The sequence below is a fragment of the Mustela putorius genome, unplaced genomic scaffold (genome assembly GCF_011764305.1).
Source record: "Mustela putorius furo isolate JIRA1106 unplaced genomic scaffold, ASM1176430v1.1 tig00003859_pilon_pilon_pilon, whole genome shotgun sequence".
NCBI classification, from domain to species: Eukaryota; Metazoa; Chordata; class Mammalia; order Carnivora; family Mustelidae; genus Mustela; species Mustela putorius.
The window spans coordinates 33343845-33369375 of record NW_025422011.1 but is presented as its reverse complement, the minus strand read 5'-3'; the positions used below and the strand labels follow the sequence as shown (position 1 = coordinate 33369375).

General features: G+C 44.9%; 1 protein-coding gene across 7 annotated transcripts in view; it reads right to left on the bottom strand.

Annotated features, from left to right (window-relative positions):
* The window catches only part of DENND2B (DENN domain containing 2B), a 173270-nt gene that overhangs the window by 90281 nt on the left and 57458 nt on the right, over positions 1 to 25531 (bottom strand). For 6 of the 7 annotated variants that reach the window (XM_045065852.1, XM_004751927.3, XM_004751930.3 and 3 more), the window contains one exon: positions 12948 to 13036. The gene's annotated coding sequence lies outside the window, so the exon portion shown is untranslated. Of the gene's footprint in view, positions 1 to 12188; positions 12577 to 12947; positions 13037 to 25531 lie in introns of those variants that run through there. The other variant, XM_004751929.3, reaches the window with a different exon arrangement.

Sequence of the window (25531 nt, the reverse complement as noted above, 5' to 3'; positions counted from 1 at the left end):
CTTCTCAAATTCAGTGTTCCTCTTAGCCAATCATCCCTCTCACATTTTGACATCTTATCCCTCGTTGTGCCACAGGCCTAGAATATATGCCCCCACACTGGCTCTCCAGATGCCTTCCCATGCCCAAAAGGCTGTACCTGGTCTAACCTCAACCAATGTCTTACACCCTTCTAACCAGTGGCTCCTTTATATTCTAACAATGATGACTTCTTCATGCTCTTTCAACATGCCAAGCTCTTTCCAACCCAGGGGCTTTGCCCTACTGTTCACTCCTCTAGAAATGTACATGCCCCAACCCTGCACCTTCACGGCTGCTTCTAGTGCTTCAACTTGCAGCGCAAATGTCACTTCATCAGAGACGCTTTCTCTAAGTTCGGTTTTAATAGCTTTCAAGTTCCTATTACTTATCCTCTTTTATATCACCACAATTTCTTTCGTAGCTCCTGTCACTACCTTTATCTCATTTATTGATTTGTTTACTTATTTACTGACTGCTACCCCAAATACTTTAAGTTCCATGACAAATGGACTTTGCTGTCTTCGTTATCTCCATATCGTCAGTATATAGAACAGTGCCTAGACCAGAAGGATACTCAATGATTATGTATTGAATGAATGAATGAATAAAAAAGTTTCTCAAAAGAGAATGCAGAGTTTGACACGCACACCCACACCCTCCTTCTCTATGTGATAGCAGAAGGTAGAATCTGAGGCAAAGAATGTAAAGTAAAAAGAGAAAGGCTATTATAAACAATGCTACTACTATAAACATAGGGGTGTATATATCTTTTCAAATTAGTGTTTTTGTATCCTTTGGGTAAATACCCAGTAGCAGAATTACTGGATCATATGGTATTTCTATTTTTAATTTCTTGAGGAACCTCCATACTGTTTTCCACAGTAGTTGTACCGATTTACAACAGCCAAAATATGGAAGCAACCCAAGCGTCCATCAATGGAGGAATGGATAGGGGGGGGTGGTTGGTTCAGTCAGTTAAGCATCTGCCTCTGGCTCAGGTGATGGTCTCATCGTCCTGGGATCAAGGCATGCATCAGGCTTCCTGCTCAGTGGGGAGTCTGCTTCTCTCTCTCTCTCTCTGACCCTCCCCGTTTGTGCACTCTCGCTCTCACTCACTCTCTCACCCAAATAAATAAATAAAATCCTTAAATAAATAAATAAAAACTTAAAACATTTAAAAATAGATGAATGGATAAAGATATGGTACACATGCATGCACACGCACACGCGCACACACACACACACAGGAATATTACTCAGCCATAAAGAAGAATGAAACTCTGGCATCTGGAACAACACAAACAGACCTAGAGGGTATTACACTATGTGAAATAAGTCAGAGAAAGACAAATAACATATGATTTCACTTATATGTGGAATATACAAACAAAACACGAATAAACACACAACAATAACAAAAACCAAAGTCTTAAATACAGAGAACAAATTGGTGGTTGCTAGAAGGGGCAACAAATGGGGGTATGGGTGAAATAGATAAAGGGGATTAAGAGGCACAAATTTCCAGTTATAAAACAAATACATCACAGAGATAAAAAGCACAGCCTAGGGAACAGAGTCACTAATGTTGAAGTAACACTGGATGGTAAGAAAGGGTGACCACACAGCATGAGGAGCACTGAGCAATGTATAAAGTTGTTGAATCACTATGTTGTACCCCTGAATTTAATACCAAACTGTATGTTAACTATACTTCGATTAATTACTTAAATTTTTAAGGCTAAGCAGAAATAAACTCTTGGGGAACACAAGCAGTCATCCTAACACCCTTGGTGACAAAACATGAACAGATCTCACGGGTGGGGATGATGTCACAGGTGTTAGAGTCTCCATAGCTTGCTCCACACCCTAAGCCCTGCTGATTTGTTCTTGTTGTGGTAAATACACATGACTCTGTGGTGTTCTCCTTTAGTTTCTACAGTTTCTCAGGGCTCAACTTGTTTGAGCAAGCTGTGTAGACAACTGACCTTGGGTATTCTTCAGGTGAAAAGAAGCCTGGATAGCACTGCTTTTGAAACCCACCTGAGGAATGCCTGGGTGGCTCAGCGGGTTAAGCGTCTGCCTTAGGCTCAGGTCACGATCCCAGGGTCCTGGGAACAAGTCCCACATCAGGCACTCTGTTCAGCGGAGAGTCTGTTTCTCCCTCTCCCTCTACCCCCTCCCTGCTTGGGCACTCACTCTCTCTTTCTCTCACTTTTTCTCTCTCCCAAATAAATAAAATCTTAAAAAAAAAAAAAAAAAAAAAAAAAGCTTTTCTACTTCTATTTGATGAGATTTAAATAAGACAAACATCCCCAGTTGTTCCTTACTGTTTTCTTTTTAACCTGATCCCTGCCACTTCCCTTCGGGCACTTCCTCAGAGTTTAACCCACTGCCCTTCTCACCACCAGTCTTCTCCCAGCCGGCTCTCCCAGCACAAATGAGCAATAACTCACTCTTGGGAGGCAGTGAGGACTCCAACCCAGAGATACAGAGACTTGGAGAGGACAGTGCTGCCCGCACCACTTCAAAAACAGCAATTTAGCTGGCAGTCTTTCCACGGGTGTCTGAACCCAGACGGGTAAGTGAATCAGGGTTAGAGGGAGGCAAAGAAAATAAAAAATTTCAGTGCTCTCTTTCCTTCTTAGATTCCAAAGCCTCAATTCTTTAAACAGAGCAGCTGAGTTAGCCAAGTCACATACTGCCAACCAAGGTCACTGCCATTGCCAAGTTCACCTCAGCTGTCCCAGGTATTTTCTGTCACACTCAAGTGCCACACTTCTTTACAGTTGCTGGGGTCAGTTAGGTTCTTTAGTTTCCTTTCCCTATTTGCATCCACTTTGCCAAGGGACAGAGTACTGTACATGCACACACGGGTCTGACCTTCTTTTCTTCAGATCTTTACGAATGAGTGCAAAAACCTATGTGTGGTTTCTACACCATGTGGTCTTCACCTCTTTTAATCGCTCCTTCAAAACACACAGTGTAAGTAAAAAACTACTAATAAACTAAATAGGGTGAAGGATCCTGGTATAACTTGTGCTGAGAAAACCAACCTCCAGGGAGGAGTGCCAGGCATGGTTTTGGCGGCGTAATTACCATCAAGGCTCCCCACCATACAGGGAGTTACTGTGGAATCAGAGCTCCTGCCTACAGAAGGAAAACAGAAGAAGTAAAATGTTTGGCCCTAATATGCAGAGTTTGATCTTCTAAAGCAAAAGGAACCTTAAATTATAAACAACCTGACTCAAAGGGAAAATCTGTGAAGCACCTACTCCCAGGAACTCCCCACTATACCCGAGGCCTGCCTGGGTTCAGCAAGGCCCATAAATTGGCACTGTTGAGATGACCTTTCCAGGCTATATTTCAACAAGAGATAACAACAAAGCTCAGAGCTTTGGTAGCACTCAGAGGAGATTTGAAGGACTTAAAACATGCCGCTAAGTTTGGCAGCAAAAGTTCCTGTTTCTTGCAGTTGGAAAAGGAAATCTCTTTATAATTACACTTGTAGATAAGATACACCAAGCTACTCATGCTATTCCTTCTAGTTAGGAACAGATAAGAACCACCTCATCCCAATTCACTGCTCCCCTGAGACTGGTCTGAGTGATCACTGTGGGGGCAATTCTCACCTGGGGCTGGGAAGTCAAGGTGCCTCTGGGAAGGGAGAGTCCCAGGAGGTTCTCCACAGGGCTTACCGTGGAAGCCACTACCACTTGCCCAGAAATACTCACCACTCTTCATTACCTAGCTCCATCTCTCCCTCAGCCCACTTCCCACCTTGTTCTTTTACCCAGAGTTCTGCCTGTCCCTAACTCCAGTGCCATATAACATAGGTTACACGTCAGAGTGGATCCTTTCAACCTAAATGCTCTTTAACTCAGATTCCCTTTCTGGTTTATATATGTCTTTGCAAAAGCAAAGTACAAGAGCTATGATCTCTGTACTGTTTGCAGGACACTTAGCACTGCTCTCCTGATACTAGAGATGTCTGTCTATGACAAAGAAGCGGATTTTGTCCACCATTTCTCAGCATAACAAACCAGACAGACCAGCCACTTGGAAACAAGCTCTGCTTGGCTTACAAGGGAAGAAGAAATCTAACAGTCAATGCTTGTATTTCATTCAGCACCAGATACGAAGTACTATCCTAAGCACGTGACACTTAGGCCTTACCACAACTCTGTGAAATAGGACTCACAGTTTCACGGAAAAGGAAGTGGGGCATGGACAAGCTACACAATTCACCCAAGATCTTAGACGGAGTAAGTGGCAGAGCCAGAATATGAACCCCAACTGTGTGACCCCAGAGCCCAGGCTCTAAGTATCACCCTTTTGTTAGACGTCTCTTATCCTAACACACAGATCTGTCTTTGAGCACCACTGACTCACTTCAGACTCTAAGGGAGAGAGAGGGTCAGCCAGGAAACACTGCCATTTTTCTCCATGGAGAGAAGGAAACAGTGACGGCAGTATTTATTTACAGGGCTGATCTGAGTCTATACAGCACAACCAATAAGTACCTCCAAACATCTGTCGACCAAAATTTTCCCAGCAGCACCAAGTGAAATCCACCTCCTTTCTTACTAAGCTGGTAGACTTTCTAACTCACTAAATGCTGGACACTCTTTTCAAGTTGTTACAGCCAAGCCCTGCGCCTCTGAGAACAAGATCCCAGGCTCCAAGTTACGAGAACCAAGTCAAATGCTTCCTAGATTCCAGCTGATGGGATTTTTTAAAAAAAGCTTCTCAAATGTTTTTTAAGCAAAAGGTATATATGTTGGCCACTTTGGGGAAATAAAATGTATAAAATATTACGATTAATTTTATACAACTTCAGGGAATCTGTTGGTAAGATAAGACACATGCATTTAAGAATCAAGTCAGAATGTCAATGAAAACCCTCAATCTAGGGGCGCCTGGGTAGCTCAGTGGGTTAAACCGCTGCCTTCGGCTCAGGTCATGATCTCAGGGTCCTGGGATCGAGTCCCGCATCGGGCTCTCTGCTCAGCAGGGAGCCTGCTTCCTCCTCTCTCTCTGCCTGCCTCTCCATCTACTTGTGATTTCTCTCTGTCAAATAAATAAATAAAATCTTTAAAAAAAAAAAAACAAACCTCAATCTAAACCTTCTGCCGTTTAGAAGAGGAAACTAAAGTCTAGAGAAGCCAAGGTGACTTCCCCAAGGTCACCTGACAAGTCACAGATAGAGCCAGGACTATCGCTCAGATCTGCTGACCTGACCAGGGCTCTCTGTACTGCTGTATGGAGGCAGAGGAAAACACAGAGGGAGGGATCTCAAACAACTATCACAGTGAACAGTTACCAAGAGCATATTTGTGCCAGCAACTAAACGAAGTACTTTCTATAAATTCATTTAATCCTTGTAGCAAACCTTTGAGATGAGTACCATTTTACTCCCAATTTACAGCTGCAGACAATAAGGTTTATAAAATTAACTTGCCAGACATCCACAGATAATAACAGGAAGAGCCAGACTACAGCCTTCCAGAGCTGGCTGCAAAGCCTATGCTCTACGCTGGGTTTCCAAGGATGATAAACAGAATTCACGAAGTAGAGGTGAGGAGTGCTGGGATAGCCTGCGTCTAGAGCACCAACAGCAGCTTGTGAAGGGCAGCCAGTGCTGGGCAAAGGAGGACCTAGGGCCCTGCATGGGTAGGCCTACAGGGAAAGCAGCAGGCAAGAAGCAGTTCTCGTCTCCCAGGACAGTGAAGGCTAACGACCATGGAGACTCTCCTGAGGTTTTGACAGAAAGGTGAAGGAAACACCAAGTATAAACTTCTAAAAGAAGAATCTGATTTGGGGCACCTGGATGGTTCCGTCGGTTAAGCATCTGCCTTTGGCTCAGGTCATGGTCCCAGGGTCCTGGGATCGAACCCTGCATCAGGCTCTCTGCTCAGCAACGAATCTGCTTCTCCTTCTCCCTGCCCCCTGCTCGTGCTCTCGCTCTCTCTCTCTCTCAAAAAAAACTAAATAAGGGCGCCTGGGTGGCTCAGTGGGTTAAGCCGCTGCCTTCGGCTCAGGTCATGATCTCGGGGTCCTGGGATCGAGTCCCGCGTCCACCTCTCTGCTCAGCAGAGAGCCTGCGTCTCTACCTACTTGTGATCTCTCTCTGTCAAATAAATAAATAAAATCTTTAAAAAAAAATAACAAAAAATTTAAAAAAAAAAATAAGTAAAATCTTTAAAGAAAGAAAGATATGGAATCTGATTTGACTTTCCTGCATTGTAATCCCAACCTGATTAAGAGATGCCAGCCTTACTCTTCAAAATGCTGCTCTAGGTTGATAATAATATGGGAAAGCACTGAACATTTACTAAGTGCCAGGTGCTGGGCTGAGAAATTTCCATGTAATATTTCATTCAATCCTCAGCAAAACTCTCACAAGTTAAGTACTGCTATTATATCCATTTTACAGATACCTCACAGAAAACAGAGGCTCAGGGAGATTCAACAACTTGCCCAAGGTCACACAGATAGTAGCTATAACATTGGGCTCTAAACCTAGGCGGGCATGGCCCACAAGTGCCAGCTATTCGCCGCTGCACCTCGAAGCACTGATATGCCCACGTTAGTGCTGATGGGTCGTTCCACCACACGCACTAAGGATCAAGAGTCCCTGAGAGCTGAACAAACACAGGCTGACTCACTTAAAAGCAAGTTTTAAAACTCAACTGTCAGAACTGCATAAGGGAGCCTGTGTTCCAAGACATAAATGAGCACACCAGAACTCACTTCCTCGAAAAGGCTGAAGAGTTCTGAAAACTCTAAGTTTTATATATATAGAAAACTATATAGTTTTCTTTCCAGTTTTCCCCTTACCTTTTTCCTTCCCCCCACAACGTCTGATCTGTTGACACTGAGAGAAGCTTCGACCTCTCCCTCCTATCTCCAGTCCTTTTTAGTTGGCTCTCTTCCATCATTCAAATAGTGCTTTATATCAGCTTCTAAGAGTTAGGATGTTCTGCCTTCTTCCCAGCCTAAAGCACGAGATGGTCATTAACCCTACTGCAAAACCCTAACTTCAGCAGGCCTATGTTTCTTCTCTCTTCATCACAGAGACGGAGGCTCACTTCGGGGAGGAAATAACTACGATACAACACCTGGTGACAACATCAAGTTCACACTCAATACTAGCTCTTGGCCCAGGCCCTCCTTATTCATTGACAAAACGGGTGGGCAGAACAAGAGGGCACATGGGCGCCAAAGATGCCTCCAAACCCAGGAACAAAGGAACAGAGCGTCAACCCCCTGATTGCTAGGACACGGTCTCCTTGGATCCCCTGGGGGCAGTGCAACCTTCTGCTAAATTGCGAAGGCCTCCTAGAGCAGCCCAGGTACTGCCTTCTACCCCCCTGCTGTTCCTCAGAACTAGTTTCCTCCCACACCCCCAATCCCTTTGCCCAGAGCCTCTCTCCTGTTTCTTCCTAGTCTCCCAAAGCCCCCTGTTCATCTCATTTTCCCAAGGGTCAAACAGTCCTTTATTCACTGTGCTCCTTCCCATTAATCAACCTCCAGCTCACCTACAAACGCCTTCAGTGACAAGTCACACACAAGAATCTGCATCTTTGAGAGATACGTGGTTTCATGACAAACCCTTAGATGCAAGTCAGCTTTGCTTAAAAAGGTATATAATTGCATATAATTCACCCTTAATAGAGACAGTACAGGGCGCCTGGGTGGCTCAGTGGGGTAAAGTCTCTGCCTTCAGCTCAGGTCATGATCCCATGGTCCTGGGATTGAGCCTCACATCAGGCTCTCTGCTCTGTGGGGACCCTGCTTCCTCCTCTCTCTCTCTCTCTCTCACTGCCTCTCTACTTGTGATCTCTGTCAAATCTGTCAAATAAATAAATAAAATCTTTAAAAAAAATAGAGACAGTACAATCTAACACATGGGCAATTTTTAAATGAGAAGATTATTGTGATAATTTCGACAGTATATTGGAGCCAAAAATAATAAGAGAAGGGATCTTTGGAGAAATCCTACAATAAGGTAGTCTAGACTCATTTAACCTCCTCCTCTCCCCTCAACACACTAGGTCTCACGGGGAATTTTTCTGTCAGGCAGTATTCCGCGGCATGTTCCTGTAAGACAGACAAGATGCACCCAGTATTTTGCTGAGACAGATGCACACAGAGCCTCCTCCCCAGCAAAAATAGATGCTCAGACTCTCCCTCCCCACCCCCCAGGAGAAGGCACTCACTAACACAATTTCTCCCTCAGGCTTTGTAGAGAAATTTCTGCAGACTGTGCCAGATGCTAATTTTTTTTTTCCCTCTTTCATGCCCCTGTCCCCCTTCTCCACTTTCCATGCATCTTCTAACTCAAAGAACTCAATTATCTGCCAGCAGATTTCCCCTTCCCCTCCCCCTGCCCACCCTAAACACCCTCTTCTACCAAGCTAATGTAGTGGAGCAGGGAGGCCAAGCCAACGCTCTGCAGGGCTGATGCCTGCAGGGCTGATGCCTATACTCCCCCAGGCTGAGGTACGAGTTCCTGTACTCGGCTGCCTCAGTATACTCTCTTGGGCCCAACACTAGAAATCAGGAGCCTCCAGCGCAATGACATTTAGGAGACCAGAGAAGCAACAGGAAGACATGCTCTTCAGTCTCTCAGCCCCACCTGCGCGTGCAGGGAGGTGCTCTGGCAGTCCCTGACTCAGAGCCGCCCACCACCCTCAGGTGCCCAGCGGTGCTTCCCAAAGTAGTTCTTAGAATCAGATTAGGTAGGAAATGGAGCACAGCCTCTCTTACTTCCAGGCCAGCAGTGTGGCCATGATACCTAGAGTCTGGGGAAGCCCTTGCAAACTTTATACCCAAGCCCTCCACTGCAGTGACAGGGCAGAGCCAGTGGAATTCAGGATGCCCCAGGCCTGTCCTCCAAGGCATTTCAAAGTTTCAACTTCCTTGGATAACTGATTATTCTAATTTTAGAGAGAGGGAGCCCAGAGGGAGAGTGTGCAGGAAGGGGAGTAAAGGAAGGGGGAGAGGAGGAGTGAGAACAGAAATGTTACTACTTTTTAATCCTTAAAGAACATGGAGGGATCCATCCAACGTGTGACTCAGCTCTGGGAAGCTGGTGAGGGGGAGTGGGGAACAGCTGCAGCCCCAATCTAAGCTATGGACAACTTGGCCATCAGACCTCAGAGGCTGCTGGGCTGTGATTTGCCTAGAAGAAAGGCTCTGCTGCTAAACAACAACAAATCTGCCTCCTTAGGGTCTTCCCAGGGGCTTCCTCCCAGAGCCCACTCCAGGGCATGGTAGGCAGCTTCCCTGTCCTATGACAAAAGCTGGGGCTGCAGGTGGGGTGCTGGGTCCCTCCCCATGTTCCCACCAAGCATGCCATGAGCCGTATACACTCCCTGAGATCAGATCCGGGTGTCCTTGCCTGGAGTCTCCCCACCCCTGCTATTCTGTTCCTTGGCACAGTTCCACTGCAAATCAAGAATCTCTGCCCTTGAAATTCCCACTTCCTCATTTCTTTCTTTCTTTCTCGTTTCCCTCTAAGCTATAGCCACACAGGTTCCTGAAAGCTGCCCAGCCCCCAAGAAGCCCTTCAGAGCGATAACTGTTCCTGCCAGTTAGACACTGCCTTTCAAACCCAGAACAGGAGAAAAGGCCTCTCTGCCCACTCAGTACAGTTTCCTCAGCAGAAAGAGGGAGACAAACCTGACAATCAGAAGCCTCTCTTCCAGCTACTGAAATTTATGATACCATAACCGGCAGGTAGCTAGCTATAGGACACTGGAAAAGCAAAGGGTCTGTTGGAATTCCTCTCTTCTATACTAAACACATGAGTCAGGTAACCTAAGGGAAAGAAAGCTTCATCTCTGAAGGCTCATTTATAAGGCTCAAAGCCTATAGTGAATATCACCCTATTTCCCAACCCAAAGAGAGCACTATTTATTTCCTTTAATATCTTAAAGAACTTTTTAAAGGTTTTTTTTCCCCTCATTTTTACTTACAAATGCACAAAAGAAAAAGGCACTTTATAAATTGGGAAACCAGGAGTGCCTGGGTGGCTCAGTGGGTTAAAGCCTCTGCCTTCCGCTCTGATCATGATCCCAGGGTCCTGGGATCAAGCCCCACATCAGGCTCTCTGCTCAGCGGGGAGCCTGCTTCCCCCTCTCTCTGCCTGCCTCTCTGCCTACTTGTGATCTCTGTGTGTGAAATAAATAAAAAAACTTTTTAAAAAATAAATAAATAAAAATAAATTGGGAAACCAGAACAGAGGGGCAAAATGACTTTTCAGAAGAGAGTGGAGTCATCCTTCAAGCTCTAATTTGCAGCATCTTACATTATGTAGGACTTGACTTGCTTACAATTACTTTCATGGAAATTATCTCATTTTTGTTCCTCCCAACAGACCTGTTGAAGTAGTTATACCATTATCTCTCATCTCACAGCTAGTAAATCTGAAGGTCACAGAGGTTAACGAACTTGCTGGCAGCCACCTTGATGGCAAGTAGCAGAATCTGACCATGGACTCAAGTCTACTAACCCCAAATTCAGTGTCCATTCTGCTATATCAAAAGAATGATCAACTGCTAGCCATCTTCACATTGTCGGGGCGGGGGAGGGGGAAGAGGTGAGGCCCAACCACAGCCTCTTAAGCAGAGAACTCAGATTCTGAATTTGCACTGCCCCTTCCTCACAACCCCCAAATTTAATCCCAACCAACAGTGCTATGCCATAGCCACCCCCCAACAAAACAGAGGTTTCAACCAAGCAGAGAATTGTTGGGGGTATACTAAAAGGAGGCATCACTTTAGCAGTGGCCCCTCTGAGGTCCAGGGCCATGGAGTTCACCCCTGTGGACCCTCAGGCCACAATACTGATGCAGACATATACACATTCAGGGAGCCCAAACTGGGGACATGGTCACTGCCTTTATTGGCAAGCTGACCCGAAGTTAATCAGAAGGCCCCCTCATTGTCTGCCAGAATACAAAAGATATTCTGTTCAGAAAGTTCAAGAAGAAAAACCGAAGCGCCAGGACAGCAGCTGTTCCCTCATCCCACAGAGAAACCAAAGGCATCCACAATGTTCCCTGAGGCCCAGGAGTAAGTTTGAGATATAACATGGCTGAAGCGGAAGCACATCTCCTGATGGGTCCCCACCGCAGGGAGTGTCTGCTGCATGAATCCTTCAAATAAGATTACTAACAACCTAGCTACCCCATCACCTTTCTGGAAGGGTCTCCTCTCCTAGGCCACACCGAGCTTACCACACACCACTCCTCTAAGTCAGAACCAGCTTTACCAAAACATAGGAAAAACAGAAGAGGAGTGCACAGCATGGACAGTGAATGCCCTGATATTTGAGTTAAAACATTAACCCAAAGTATCCATCTGGCACAACCACAATACCTCATGTCTCCACCAACAAGCTGGGTCTTAGCAGCCACTACTGAGAGTTCACTCAGAGGTACCCATATAGGAAACCTCTTCACAGGCCCCCCAACCCCAAAATATACACACACCTGCCAGCCTCCACCCCATATACATTTTTTTTTTAGGAAAGCCTGCTATGGGCCTTAATGCAGGAGAATAGTATGCTTCTTTCCAGATTACCTGGGAGAGAGACTAAGCATGTGATCTCAGCTTAGATATCCCTAAGAAGGTCCCTCTGTCCTAAGAACTGCTCCAGAGACTGGGAACTCACCACAGGCTCCTAGCTGAGTTAACTGGCTTTTTTTTTTTTTTTCATTACAGGTCAGACAGAGCAGCACCAAGAGACAAAACAGACAGTGTTCACTAGAAGAAACCGAGCCACTCAAAAGACACTGGAGTTTCCGTGTAGTAACTTCAAACACAATACTGAAGTGATGATAACTCGCCTTTTCTATATAAAAATTTACTTTCTGTAAAATATCCTAAGCCTTTGTGCTAAATAAAAGATGGTGATTTCTACAGAAAAGTCTAAACACCTCAGGTTCAGCAAGAGTGAGATCAGCTAGATCTGCAAAGTCAAGAAAATTGGCTGTTTCCCTCCTCCTTAAGCTAATAGAATCCAACTGTTGAAGCATGACATCATTCCTGAGCCCCAAACCCCGAGCAGAGAGTACAGACATTTGCCTGCCTCCCAGAAAACAGCCCAAGACTACGGCCAGGAAAGGAGAAAAAAAAACAATCCAAGCCGGAGCTGACCTTACCTGAAAGTCCCGGTGCTTTCCTGCCCACTCCATGCTTGGCAGAGTTTGGCTCGCACCACAGTCTGTAAGGGAGCCCAAGGGCCCCAAAATCCACTCACTTAAGCTCCGATACCTGCTGCGAGCTTCCCACAGCTCCTTCCTCTGACCTTTCGTGGCGCTCCTTCCAGCCAAGTGAGCAGAGCACTTCTAGCTGGCCAGGCCAGTTGTCATGGAGACCCTGTTCTCGCCAGCCAGCATGCTCCTGCGCTCGCGCTTGCTCGGCTAGCTCGCTCTCTCTCACTCGTGCTCTCTCTCTCTCTCTCTGTCTCCTCTCCTCTCTCCTCCTCCACCCCCACCCCTCACCCCGCTCTCAGTTCTGGGAGGCTTCCATGAAACAGCACTGTCTTTTGATCAGCCCGGGTTCTGCACACATTCCACTCCTCCTACCTCCCTTCCAGTCAAACAAGGGCTCTGGGCAGCTCCTGGGAACTTGCTTCAACAGCTCAGATGGGAGATGGGAAAGACAGTGAGTGGACTTGTTTTCCTCCCCTCCAGTGTCTCATTTTTTTAACTTGAGAGGAATCCTAGCCAGAAGAGAGGGAGCTCGCTGGAGCACATGGGAGGGGAAGCAAGCCCTTCCTCTGGGTCCTGGAGTGGGGGGTAGGAGGACCCAGATGCATTGCCTTGACTTGTTTGTGCACTTGGGATTTTCCGGGCAGCACTTGAGGCGGAAATGCATTCACATCCCAGGAGCTCGCCTGAACTGGCCTCTCTGCTTACCTTGCTGCCTGCCCAGGTTGTGGTGATCGCTTTAACCGGTGCAGGGACTCGTGGTACTATTGTTGGTGCCCAAGCAGTCTCTCATCTTCCTGCAATGGAGAGGAAAGACACTAGGTCAGGACCAGTAAGAGTCCTGGGCAAGTCCAGAATCACAGCCCAAGCAACAAACGTGATACAAACACAGCCTTATCTCTCTGCCCTGCAGAGGGCCTGCAGCCAAAGCCCCAGCTGTCTGGGAGCTGCTGTCACAGCCAGGAATACCGTCATTCCTGTCCAAGAGCTAGCACTGAGTCTGGGACACAGTAGGCCCTCAATTCAGGCCTCCGCCCTGCCGCCCCTGCCATGTACATTTCTGCTTTGTGACCTTCTTTTATATGCACTGTTTTGTCTGATCCTCAAACCATTTAAAATACACTGGACAATATTATTACCATTGTATAGATGGGAAAACTGAGGCTCAGAGAGAGCAAATGTTTAGTGCACAGTTACCTAGCTAGCTAGTTAGGCAGTCAAAGAACTAAGAGACCAGCCCCACTGGCCTCCAGTCCAGGGCCCTTTCCCCTAAAGTACACTACCATCTGATCTTAAGAACTAAATTTTTTTCTGGTAACTGCTATGGAGATACAAAGCTGAATTCCCAGGGGAAGGTGGAGAATCTTTCAGAGTCATCATGCATTAGACCTGACTACCATCGTGTTGGTCTGAAGATTCTACGATAGCATCTATGAGATGTGGAAGGTAATGGTGCACAGATTAGAGAGGAAAGTCCTGCCCCATAGCTATAAATTACCTTACACTTTTCCCAAGTACTCTCATAAATCATGGCTCATCTGTTCAACACAACCGACCTAAAAGTTAGCACTGGTATTACCATACTAATTTATTTTATTTTACTTTATTTTATTTCTTTTTTTTTTTCAGATTTTTCATTTATTTATTTGACAGAGAGAGACACAGTGAGAAAGGGAGCCCAAACAGGGGGAGTGGGAGAGGGAGAAACAGGCCTTCTGCAGAGCAGGAAGCCTGATGTGGGGTCCGATCGCACGACCCTGGGACCACAACCCAAGCCAAAGGCAGACGCCCAATGACTGAGCCACCCAGGTGCCCCTTATCATACTAACTTAACAGATTAAAGAAAATCTCAAAGAGGGGTCAAATGACTTGCCCCAGGTCACAGAAGCAGGAAAGAACAGACCTAGAAATAGTACCAATGCCTTTCAACCCTCATGTGTATATTAGGCAGAGTAGATGCAGGAGGACTGGTGGAGCAGGGGTCAGAAGACCCTGGAAGTGTCTGGCTCTCCCAGTTTCCACCTATGAAACCTACCCCACGGGCAACTGATAGGGCTGGGATGGGCATAAAAAGAGATGATGGGTGGGAAAGCATTCTCCTTAAACTGGGCTCTGAGCTAAGACTTTCATTCATCTCAGCCATTTTTTACCATGTACACAAACAAAAACCCACGGCATTTGGTATCTCTCCAAGAGGAGGACACTGAGGCTCAAGAAAGACATTTTTCAATGCTGCTTCCTAGAACAGTGCCAGAGAGGTCCTGATGGGATCTTTAATGCAGTGATCTCTTGCAGAATCCTTGCGTTTTTATTAGCTTCTGATGTATCACGAAATTCTCAAAATGAGATTTTAATTGACTTGAGTTTAAAAGGTGAATGTGTGTGTGTGTGTGTGTGTGTGTGTGTGTGTATAAAGCTAACTATATGCCAGGAGCTAAAGGAGGAAAAGTGTCAAGAAAATGCAACAGGAAATAATGGGATGGTATAAACCCTAAGTGGTGGGCACTACTGCTGGAGTGAAGACACCGGAGCTTCAAAGGCAGCAAGGACCCGTCTCCCACTATAAATGCCCAGACCTGAGCCAAACACCACCTCAGGAACCCCTCACAGGCCCTAGTGTCCCATGTCTGCGATGGAAGACAGGATGAAATGGCAAGTGCAACACCATCAGGTCCCTAAACTTCCCCCTCTTCCCATCCCCCACGGGCACCCCTCTGTTCTCCTGATCCTGAACTCCTGATCCTGAAAAGGCACACCGCACTTCAGAGTAGCCATGCTGAGAAGGAAGAGATGCTGCCCATCCACTTCCACAACAAGATAATACTCAGAGTTACAATATTAGCACCAGCTAACATTTACTGAGCACCTACCATACGTCAGGCATTCTTCTAAGCACCATGAGGGGCCAGGGGCCTGGGCTGAGTACTGAAGCGGATACAAGTCAGTCTCTAAAGTAATCCAACTTCGAAAAAGCCCTCCAGGCCAGGCGCTGAATGCAGGCCATGCTCCCTCTAGTGGCACACTGCAGTTCACAGAGGTTCTTTAGAACCTTGTCCTCAGGGGGGAGGGGGACCGTAAGGGCCCATCATGGAAGAACTGTAACCCCTGCTTGGGCTGCTGCAGGTATAAGCTCTTTGAACTAGGAAGGGCAAGTGGAGAGCTGCATCCCTCCACTGCCTCTGCAAGGCTGGACTTAGATCAACCCTACGTGACCTTTCCCAAATGATAGGGCTTTTACAGCCTTGGGGGGTCTAGGATCTGTTGAAAGGCACACATGCATACTTGTGCCAGAAATCTGGGAGACACCCTTCCATCTTTGTGTGTATCTCTCTCCCCATATCCAATCCATTTGCTGATTCCAAATAATTCGATTTCCAAAATGTGTCTGTCCATTTTTCTGCCTTCCACTGCCATCTCAGTCCCTTTCCTTGATTACTTAAAACCCTCCTGGATTGCCCCAGCTTCCACTCTCATCCTCCTAGCTCCCTTCACCATGCCGCTGTCTGAATCACCCATCTACATCCGATCCTGTCATTTCCTGCTTGACGCACTTCAATGGCTTCCCACTGCACTTGAGATAAAATCTAAATTCTTATCAGGACCTAGAAGGCCCTGCTTCATCCTTCTCCAGTCTCCTCTCAGCATACTTCCTTCCCTCCACCTATATGTGCTAGCTACACAGGCCTTCTTTTAGTTCCCCTAAAGGGCCAGATTCTTCCCAAGCTGTTCTCCTTGGCCTGGGACACTCCCCCTGCCCCCAGTCTGCCTAACTGGCTCTTACCTTGTCCTTACGTGTGTCTCACCTCCTCAGAGAGGTCTTCCCCGATCCCCCAATCAAAATGAGGATTTATCCTTCATAGCGCTCATCACAATATCCAACAAAAATACATTTCCCTTTTATTAAGGCCAGCTTTCCCTGATGAGTTCCTTGGGAGCAGAAACCCTGACTGTTTTGCCACCATATTCCGTGCATCCAGGATAGGGCCCAGCTCCCAGCTGGCACTCGATAAAGATCTGCTGAATGCAAAGAACCCATTTCCTCTTGTCCTACAGGAAGAAGAAACTTAGAACAGCTATTCCATGCTACTCACTGTTTCTTTTCATAGACTTACAAACTGTAATTACATCTCCTCTCCTCATGTGCCTTGCCTGTGGGCTCGACCAAAAATTCCTGTAAAGTCTCCCTGTGGTTTGTTTCCCAGAAATTTCTTCGTAAGGTCACTCTTCGAGGGACGAGCTCCAGGGTTTTATAGCCTCTCCCATTACCCATTGCAGGCACTCCTCCTCCAGTGTCACTGCCAAACTGAGCAGGGTGTAGGAAGGGCCAGGTTCCCATAGAGGAGAAGCTTCTCTCGGGTCAGCTCCGTGCAGGGACAAAAACACTTCCTCTTACCTCTACGTTGCAGGTCACTGTGCTTACGAAAAAGACATTTTTCCTTTGAAAAAGTCATCTTATGTTTTATAATTTAACTGCATTCTTCCTCTCCCACTGCTCCTTCCTTGCTGCTCATGCTGTTACCTTTATTGGAGGACCTCCCCCCAACCAACAAGCAAAATCTTATTGCTTGTAAGGCCCAACGCAGTGATCACCTCCCCTGTGAAATATTTCTTGATCTCTTAGAAGACTCTGTCTGTCTGTCTGCTCTGCAATCGCACAGCAGTCTGAAGATGCCTTTTTCGTGGTATTTACAGCACTTTATCACCGTCACTCATACCCCTGTCCCCCCACGGTCATGAGCCCCATGAGGTCTACCAACTTTTCTATTTCATTCACAGTGGGCAATCTTTTAATGTGTGTGGGATAAATCAATCTTTGAAAAAGACTTTTTAAAAGCAAAAACAGAAGCTGTCCCCTCCATAAGATGAGGGAATCTGAGTGCACAGACTTATACTGTACCAAGAGAATATCTGTGTGTGTGTGTGTGTGTGTGTGTGTGTTTATATGTATGTATGATAATTAGAGTCTACATTTGGTCACTAGAAGAGTTTATAGTATCTTCTTGTCTCTTTAACAGCAACTGAAATTCTAAACCTAAAAACACAAGAGCGGAGTAAATCTGTTTAAGTCACTCCTTATTTTAGAATCAAAGGAGTTCAAGAAAAGTAAGCTGTTGCTTACTTTTTATATTGATATTACTTGTTGGATCCCAGAGTGCCTAAGAGATGCAGTGGAACTTCAGCTGTTGGGAGCCAAGCTCCAGTGCTCGCCAGACTGTGGAGTCTAGCCGCCTCTCCACCGAGGACATCTAGTTCTGCCCAAGTAGCAGGGGAATCTGTATGTGTCCTGTCCGGTTCTCCACTGGGCTCTGGTGGCCGTGTGAACAGGCAGGTTTACACAACATCCCTTTAGGGCTTTACAGCTTTCTTCTGCTACCACTGAGCAGCAATGTGGTTAAAAAGGGAAAAATTAAAAATGCAGGAATAGAGAAAGAGTCAGCTGACTCGAGCCCAGGTCCTGGTTGCCAGGGTGGTGAGACCTTGAGCTAAGTCCCCGCCCCTCTCAGGGCCTCTGCTTTTCCCTGCACATAATGAGAAGGCTGCTGGGCTGTTGGGCTGTTGGAACTAGGTGTTCTCTAAGGGTCCTTACAACTTGGATGTTCTGTTACAGTTGCTCAGTCCAACTGTTCTGTCGCAAGCAGCTACTGCCACTGCTTCCAGAAAGACTTCTTGTTTCAGGGGCTCCAGAGTCTCCTCCAGGCCTTTCAGCAGAGCCCCTAGCCTGGAACTTTGGAGTCATCTGCCTGGGATGAGACGAAGATCAGCCCCACAAAAGGCAGCCTCTCCTAGAGAAGATGGGAGATTTAGGCTTCTCACCTAAAGAAGACTGAAAAGAGAAGAAAGACACCAAACACAGGATGGGAAAATTTGGAAATGACCTGAGAAAGGCCGCAGGAGACTGAGCCTTTGCCTGGGACTCGTTCCTTAGCCATTGGTCTGAGACAAAGCTGCTTTTACAGAGCAGAAGAATTGGCAATATCTACGTTCTTTTGAAAGATAATATGCCTACTGCCAATCACGCAGTCTCCTCATGGCCTCGACGGTACCTGTGAATCAACAAACCAACGGTCTCTGTCCACTGCTACACATACTCTGCTTCTGCCTGCACAGATGAAATAGCTATCCTATGCTCAAGTCCTGGCATTTTATGGCAGGAAATTCTCTGGGGTCCTTACTCCTGCCCAATCCCACCCACCTCCCACCCATCTGCCACCCTCCCACCCAACATTAAGGCTCTGAACTGAAAGAGTGTGGGATTTAGCCTGTAACTATCCTGCCCTGTGTCGAAGCGGCTACTGGACATCTTCGCACTGGGTTGAGCATACTCCCCTTTGGTCTGTCGGCCTCCCAGCGCTAGTTCACCTCTCCTCAGCTTACAACCCTCAACATGAAACTCAAAATTCAGATTCCCCAGGGCACAAAATACTCAGTGGCTTGATCCAGTCTCTTGGAGTACCTGTCTCAATGCTTATGTATGCACTCATTTCCTAGAATCTCTCAAATCCACAGACCACTGAATACTGTCCCTTGTTAAGTCTGAGCATTTTAACTCTGGGCCACATAAATGCAGTCTGGGGCAGGGAAAGACTAGACTGAGGAGGCAATATTCCAGGCCCCTTTTAAAAGCACCATTTTACCTTGCCAGAACAGGCTTCTCACAATTACTTGCCTAGGAACTCTGAGCTCAACCAAGATCTTAACCTGTCATGACCAAAGCTTGAGGACAGGGGAGGTAGAGCACAAAGTGGGAGTAAAGGGACTCGGGGGATAAGAAGAATGTGGACTCAAATAGCTCTTCCATGATATAACAAACAAACAAAAAAACAAAACAAAACCTTAAGCCTGAAAGGAAAAGCACCCCTCAGAATAAGATCTGGGCAAGGCTGTGGGAGATATGGGCCCAGACCGCGTCACCTCCTCCATGCTATCTCCCCTGATTTTCCCTGCCTGGAATGGATAGAGAATCCATTGCCCCTATACTTAAAACAGTCTACTACTCCATTGTTAGCCATGCTCACTGCCTTGTATTTTAGTGCACAAGGCTTATTCAACTGAATTCTCCTACTAGCCTATAAGCCTACAATATTCTCTAGGACAAGAACTATGTCTTAACTCTGAATTCTAGCTTAGAACTCTGTACCAAGCACAATTAATACATTTTTAATATATGAACTAATGAAACCAACCAACAAATCAATCCAATTAATAAGGAATCAATAATGTCACCATAAAACCCAAAACATCTGGTGCTTAGCACCTGAGAAGGGTCAAGGGTTCCCAACGTATGGCATGTATAGAAGATGATTCATTTTAAGTGGTACATGGACAAACATTTTTAAAATGTCAAATACTTTTATATTTATCTTAATGTGCATAAGACAAAAACATAACCAGCTATTAACCCCATTTTCACTGATCTCATTGATTAGACCAGCGTGAAAGAAGGTACAGTTGGCCCACAAACAATGCTGGAGTTAGGGGTACTGGCCCCTTGTGCAGTTGAAAATCTTCAAATAACTTTGGACTTCCCAAAAACTTAACTACTAAGAACCTACTGCAGACTAGAAGCCTTCCCAATACCATAAAGTCATTAACACATATTTTGTATGTTATGTGTATTATATACCACATTCTTACAATAAAGTAAACTAGAGAAAAGAAAATGCTAACAAGAAAATCATATGAAAAGAGAATACATCCACAGTATTATAATATATTTATCCAGCGGCACCTGGGTGGCTCAGTTTAAGCGTCTGCCTTAGGCTCAGGTCATGATCCCCGGGTCATGAGATCGAGCCCCACACTGAGCCCACACTGAGCCCCACGTCGGGCTCCCTGCTCAGCAAGAAGCCTGCTTTCTCTCTCCCACTCCCCCTACTTGTGTTCCTGCTCTTCCTCTCTCTATCAAACAAATAAAATCTAAAAAAAAAAAAAGGATTTATCCAAAAAAAATCCATGTATAAATGCACCCGCGTAGTTAAAATCCATGTTGTTCAAAGGTCACCTATGTATGTTTTTTGTTTGCTAAAATTAGTGGGCAGAAGTTTAAAGAGAAATAGGAGACCTGCACAGTCTCAAAGTATCACTCTCAAAATGTTTAATTACAAAGGCAGACAAACAAAAACTTGATGATGAGGAAACCTAGCAGACATTATCTTTTCCAAGTGATCAAAGGTAATGTTATTATTAATAAGATAATAAGACATACTGAGGGGCGCCTGGGTGGCTCAGTGGGTTAAATAAGACATACTGACACCATGTAGCCCTGACATGATGTAGTGAAAAGAGCATTTCATTTCTGTGGCATTCTTCCCAAAATCCATAACCTCAATCTAATTATAAGAAAACATCAAACAAACCTAACTTGAGGGATATTCTATAAAATACCTGACTAGTACTCCCTCAAAAGTCTCAGGGTCACAAAACACAAGGACAGACTGTGGAACTGCCACAGATTGGAAGAGATTAAGAAGACACAACACATAAATGTAATGTGGGAGTCTGGATTAGATCCTGGAAAAGAAAAAACTAATGAAATCCAAATTAAGTCTATAGTTGACATTACACTACTATTAACTTCTTGTTGATAACTGAACCCTAGCTCTATAAAGCTGTTTCTGCAGCTTTTCTGTAAGTTTAAAATTATTTAAAAATAAAAAGCTCTTTAAAAGTCAATTTAAAGACCAGTAAATAAAAGTATATACAGGGGCGCCTGGGTGGCCCAGTCAATTGAGCATTCAACTTGCTTTTGGCTCCGGTTGTGATCTCAGGATCGTGGGATCGAGTCCCATTTCAGACTCTGTGCTCAGCGCGGGTCTGCTGCAGATTCTCTCTCTCCCTCTCCCTTTGCCCCTCCCCCCCACTCAAGCACACATGCCTTCTCTCTCTTTCTCTAAAAATAAATAAATAAAATCTTTTTTTAAAAAGTATATAAAATACAAATCATAAGAATGAGTAAGAATGGCTCAAGGTTATGAAGAGCAGTCACTCTTCACATCCAAGAAAAGCTGATGCCAGAATGAGAATTGTGGCTTATAGAAGAATATTTAGTAAAACAGGAAAGTCTATACTGAGAAAAGTAATAAATCACCCCATTTTGTTAAAATATATATCACACATATAGTGCATAGAAAAATGTGTTAAAATAAAAATAACCTATACTAAATAAAATATAGATGGCATTTATTAAATAGTAAAGGGGACCTAGTTTTCAGAAAGTAACTTGGCTAGATCAGTTAAAATGCTCATATCTTTTGACCCAGTATCCTCACTTCTAGAACATTATTCTAAGAAAAAACATCCGAAGTGTGAGGGGGAGAATGCCTACTCTGGCATTATTTAAGATAATGAAAAATTAGGAACAATCTCCATATCAGTCATTACTAGAATGGTAAATTTCAACTATGTTTTGAGCAAGACCCAGAGTAACAAGTACATATGTAATATAGTAATGTAGAATGTGCATGTATGAGACGGCATGTGTGATGCTCTCTGTTATTTTCAGTTTGTACAGCCCTCACTAACTTGATTTTCCAGCCCACTAATGTTGACCTGCAGTTAGAGAAACACTGCACTGGACTAATGCACAGCCATTAAGGAGATGACTACAGTACCCGAGCTGGTGACCACGACTGTCTCTAGGGAAAGAGGAGAGAAGGTGGGAAAAAGACTTGCTTTCATGGGCCACCTTTGTGCACCTTTTGAATTTACAACACATACATGTGATACTTATTTGAAAATTAACCTTAAGTAATGACTGTGAAGACTTACACAGCATCAGGCAATGCTAATTGCACCTCACAAAGCTATAATTACACTATACAACACAAACACATATAAGTGAAAAAGGAAGACACTCCAACAAAGTGCTGGGATAGGATTTAGAACAGTCAGTCAATCAGATACCCTCCATCTTTCTGAAAAGGTTCTGACATAGAACATACTGCCACTATGGCTTCTAGAACCTTCCATTCAGAACTTGGTAAGCGGGCTAGCTTTGGCACTCCATTACCACTCAGGACTCTCTTTTCTGAGTTCTTTTGCTTTCTCTCCTCCCCCCACCAAGTCATCCATTCATATTTTTAACTACATATAAGCTCTTCTGAGAAATGTGATCACTTCTTATTAGTCTTTGAATTTCCAACTGGCTATAATACTGTGCTTTCTTTACACATAATAAGTGGTCAGTATTTATTGAATAGGCAATATCATGGGCAAAACTCCAGAACAAAGAAATATGAAAAGTGGCAAGGACATGGAGAAGGAAGCACCAGCCACTAGAGATTAAGTACAAGTCATACTAAAACATAAAACTAAACTTTCATTTAATAAAGTTAATATAAGGGGCCACCTGGGTGGCTCAGTGGGTTAAAGCCTCTGCCTTCAGCTCAGGTCATGATCCCAGGGTCCTGGGATCAAGCCCCACATTGGCTCTCTGCTCAGCAGGGAGCCTGCTTCCTCCTCTCTCTCTCTGCTTGCCTCTCTGCCTACTTATAATCTCTGTCTATCAAATAAATAAATAAAATCTTCAAAATAAATAAAATAAAGTTAATATAAAATTATTACAGAGCATAAAGGAGACAATATATGTGCAACAGTGATAGATAGCAAGTGGTCTATAAACAACAGTTTGGGGTTTAATATATAATATGCATACCTATTTCCATGATATATATTTGAATATCATATAAATAAACACATACATATACACACACATTTATCAAAGAATGACAGGGACATAATTTTTCCAGATTTCAGAAAAACTTCTCTTGATCTTAAGGATAAAACAGAAATACACTGGCAGCTGGATGGTCTGGTAATTCAGGACAGCTGGGCCCAAATGGTGCTGCAAAATGGATCATCAACTAGGAAGAAGTGCTCTGGAATTCCTAGAAGTTTGGCCATCTGTTTTAGATCCTATCACGGTCACCCTTTTTATCAATGACTTGGGGAAGACATGCTTAACTAAAATGCTTACGGCAAACTAAATGGAAGGATTGTTAATATATCAGAATCAGGAAGAAAGGCCCCCACAAACTGGAACCATTGGTTAAATATAGCAATATGGCATTTTTTAAAAAAAGATATTACTTTACTCTTAAGTTTAGGAAAAAAAAAACTGCACTAACAGGATGAAGACAGTAGAAGTGAAGGAGACTTGAGAAATGGTTCAATATGAGTCAAATGATGAGGTTCAAATGATTAGGTTCACTGACTAAAATACAGAGCCCAGATCAAATGAGGTCCATGTCTTTACCCTGGTCCATACCTATTAGAACAAGTGTGTCTGGGGGGACACACACTATATTTGAAGACCCAGGGGAAAATGGATTCTTAATAACATCTCAGGCAAGTATACTGAAGGAAAAAAAGAAAATCAAGTTTCTATGGAGCCCCTTAAGCTGAGAAATAAGCTCACATGTCTGGTTCGTGAGGCTCTTAAGTCTTCCTACAAAACACAAAGATACCACTTTTAGCCCTACGGAGTCATCTCTGGGGACTCATGGCTAGACGAGGTAAAGAAAGCTCATGGGAAGAAGGGCCAGCTGAGCCCTGCCTGATCAGCCCTCTGTCCTCACACTGGAACCTCCTATTTGGGATTCTGAGCACCCAAGCTTTAGTAAGGACACAGGGAAGCTCAGGAATCTCAACAATTCTTACTCATCATCTCCCTGAACTATGGTTGATCATAATCAGAATTACAAGGTGATATTTTTAACTATCAAAGCGAATTCTTGTGGATCTTTAGCCCTCTCTACTAAGCCTTCATCTGATAGCTGTTGGTGAGCAAGGACTCGGGTCTGACTATCCTAACGGAAACATTAGACTGCAGGAATGCAGCATTTCAGCTCCATCAGGCATTACTGGGATATAAAAATACCAGCTTATCTCCCATAATGGAAAACTACGATGCTTCTTCTAGGTACCTAAGAAGAACACTAAGAGAGAAGAGCAGCAGCCCCTCAATACCCACTTCTCACCCAAGGAACGTGGAAGGAGACCCTGGTCTGCAGATGACTGTCACGCTAAATATAAGATGCCATTTTTTTAAATCATTTTCTCTCTTTTTCCCAAGGACAAGAACCTAGAAGTTTCCAGAATGATTAGCTCCTTAACAATACATGTACTAGGAGGGGGTGCCTGGGTAGTTCAGTCAGTTAAGCCTCCAACTCTTGATTTTAGCTTAGCTCATGATGTGAGGGTCCTGAGACTGAGCCCCGTGTCAGGCTCCACATTCATTGAGGAGTCTGCTTCTCCCTCCTCTCCCTCTGGCCCTCCCCCTACTCCTGCTCTCTCTTCCTAAAATAAATAAATAAATCTAAAAACAACACATGCACTCAGTATATCCCAATTTTATGTAAAATAGAGCTAGTTGCCTTTTGTGTACAAAGAGGTGCTTTCAAACGTTCATTCATTTAGAGATCAATATAGAGGAACCTATGCACTAGGGGGAAAAATTAAGCCCCAGGCTGCAAGGAAGGGAAGACAGATGAAGACAGGAAGACAGAGGAATGTGAAGGGAGAGGAGAGAGCAATTTAAGATCCGGGAAGGACAGAAACAGAAGGACACTTGTTTGGAAGTCTGAGAATAGCATATTTGGGGGAATTCCTGAGCATTACTCCCAAGGATGTCAAGGGACATATTTGAGTACCACTTAGCCTTTTGAAAGAAGAAAGATTTCAGAAAGCCTATTATTCCTTCAGTGTCAGGGTTCCTTCCCGAGTTAACAAGATGGCCCAAAGCCCATGTAACTGGTTGGCTAACACGGCTAAATGACTGGGAGGAAACAGGGCAGAGTACAAAAAACAAAGTGTTGAGGACCACTGTCCCCAGCACAGCGATGCCAGCAGAAGGCTTCTTTCCCCTAAACTGTGGGACTCCAGAGGCCATATCTCAGAGACGCTAGCTCTCCTGAAACCTGAGCAAGCCAAGGAAGAGTCCTCAAGGTGATGGACGGCTGCAGCCACTCAGGTGAAAGCAGAGAACACCTGAGGTGCGTGGGACACACGTCTTCCAAGGAAAAGGCCTCCAGGAGCTGAGGAGAGGAAGTCTCCTTGGGGAAAATTCACCACGAAGATGAGGCCTCCCAAGAGAATAACCACCACTTATTAAATTCTTGTTCCTTTTCAGACTCAGGGTATATCCAGACACAGCCAGCTGAAGCACAGCCAGCAGCCCGTCACAGAGGGCCAGAAACCCAGAAAGAGCTGCAAAAGTGTGGCAGGCAAACATGAAGGCTCTACTTGGGATCTGCAGGTTCACAAAATGCTTCTGAGGACACCAAAGGTGACCT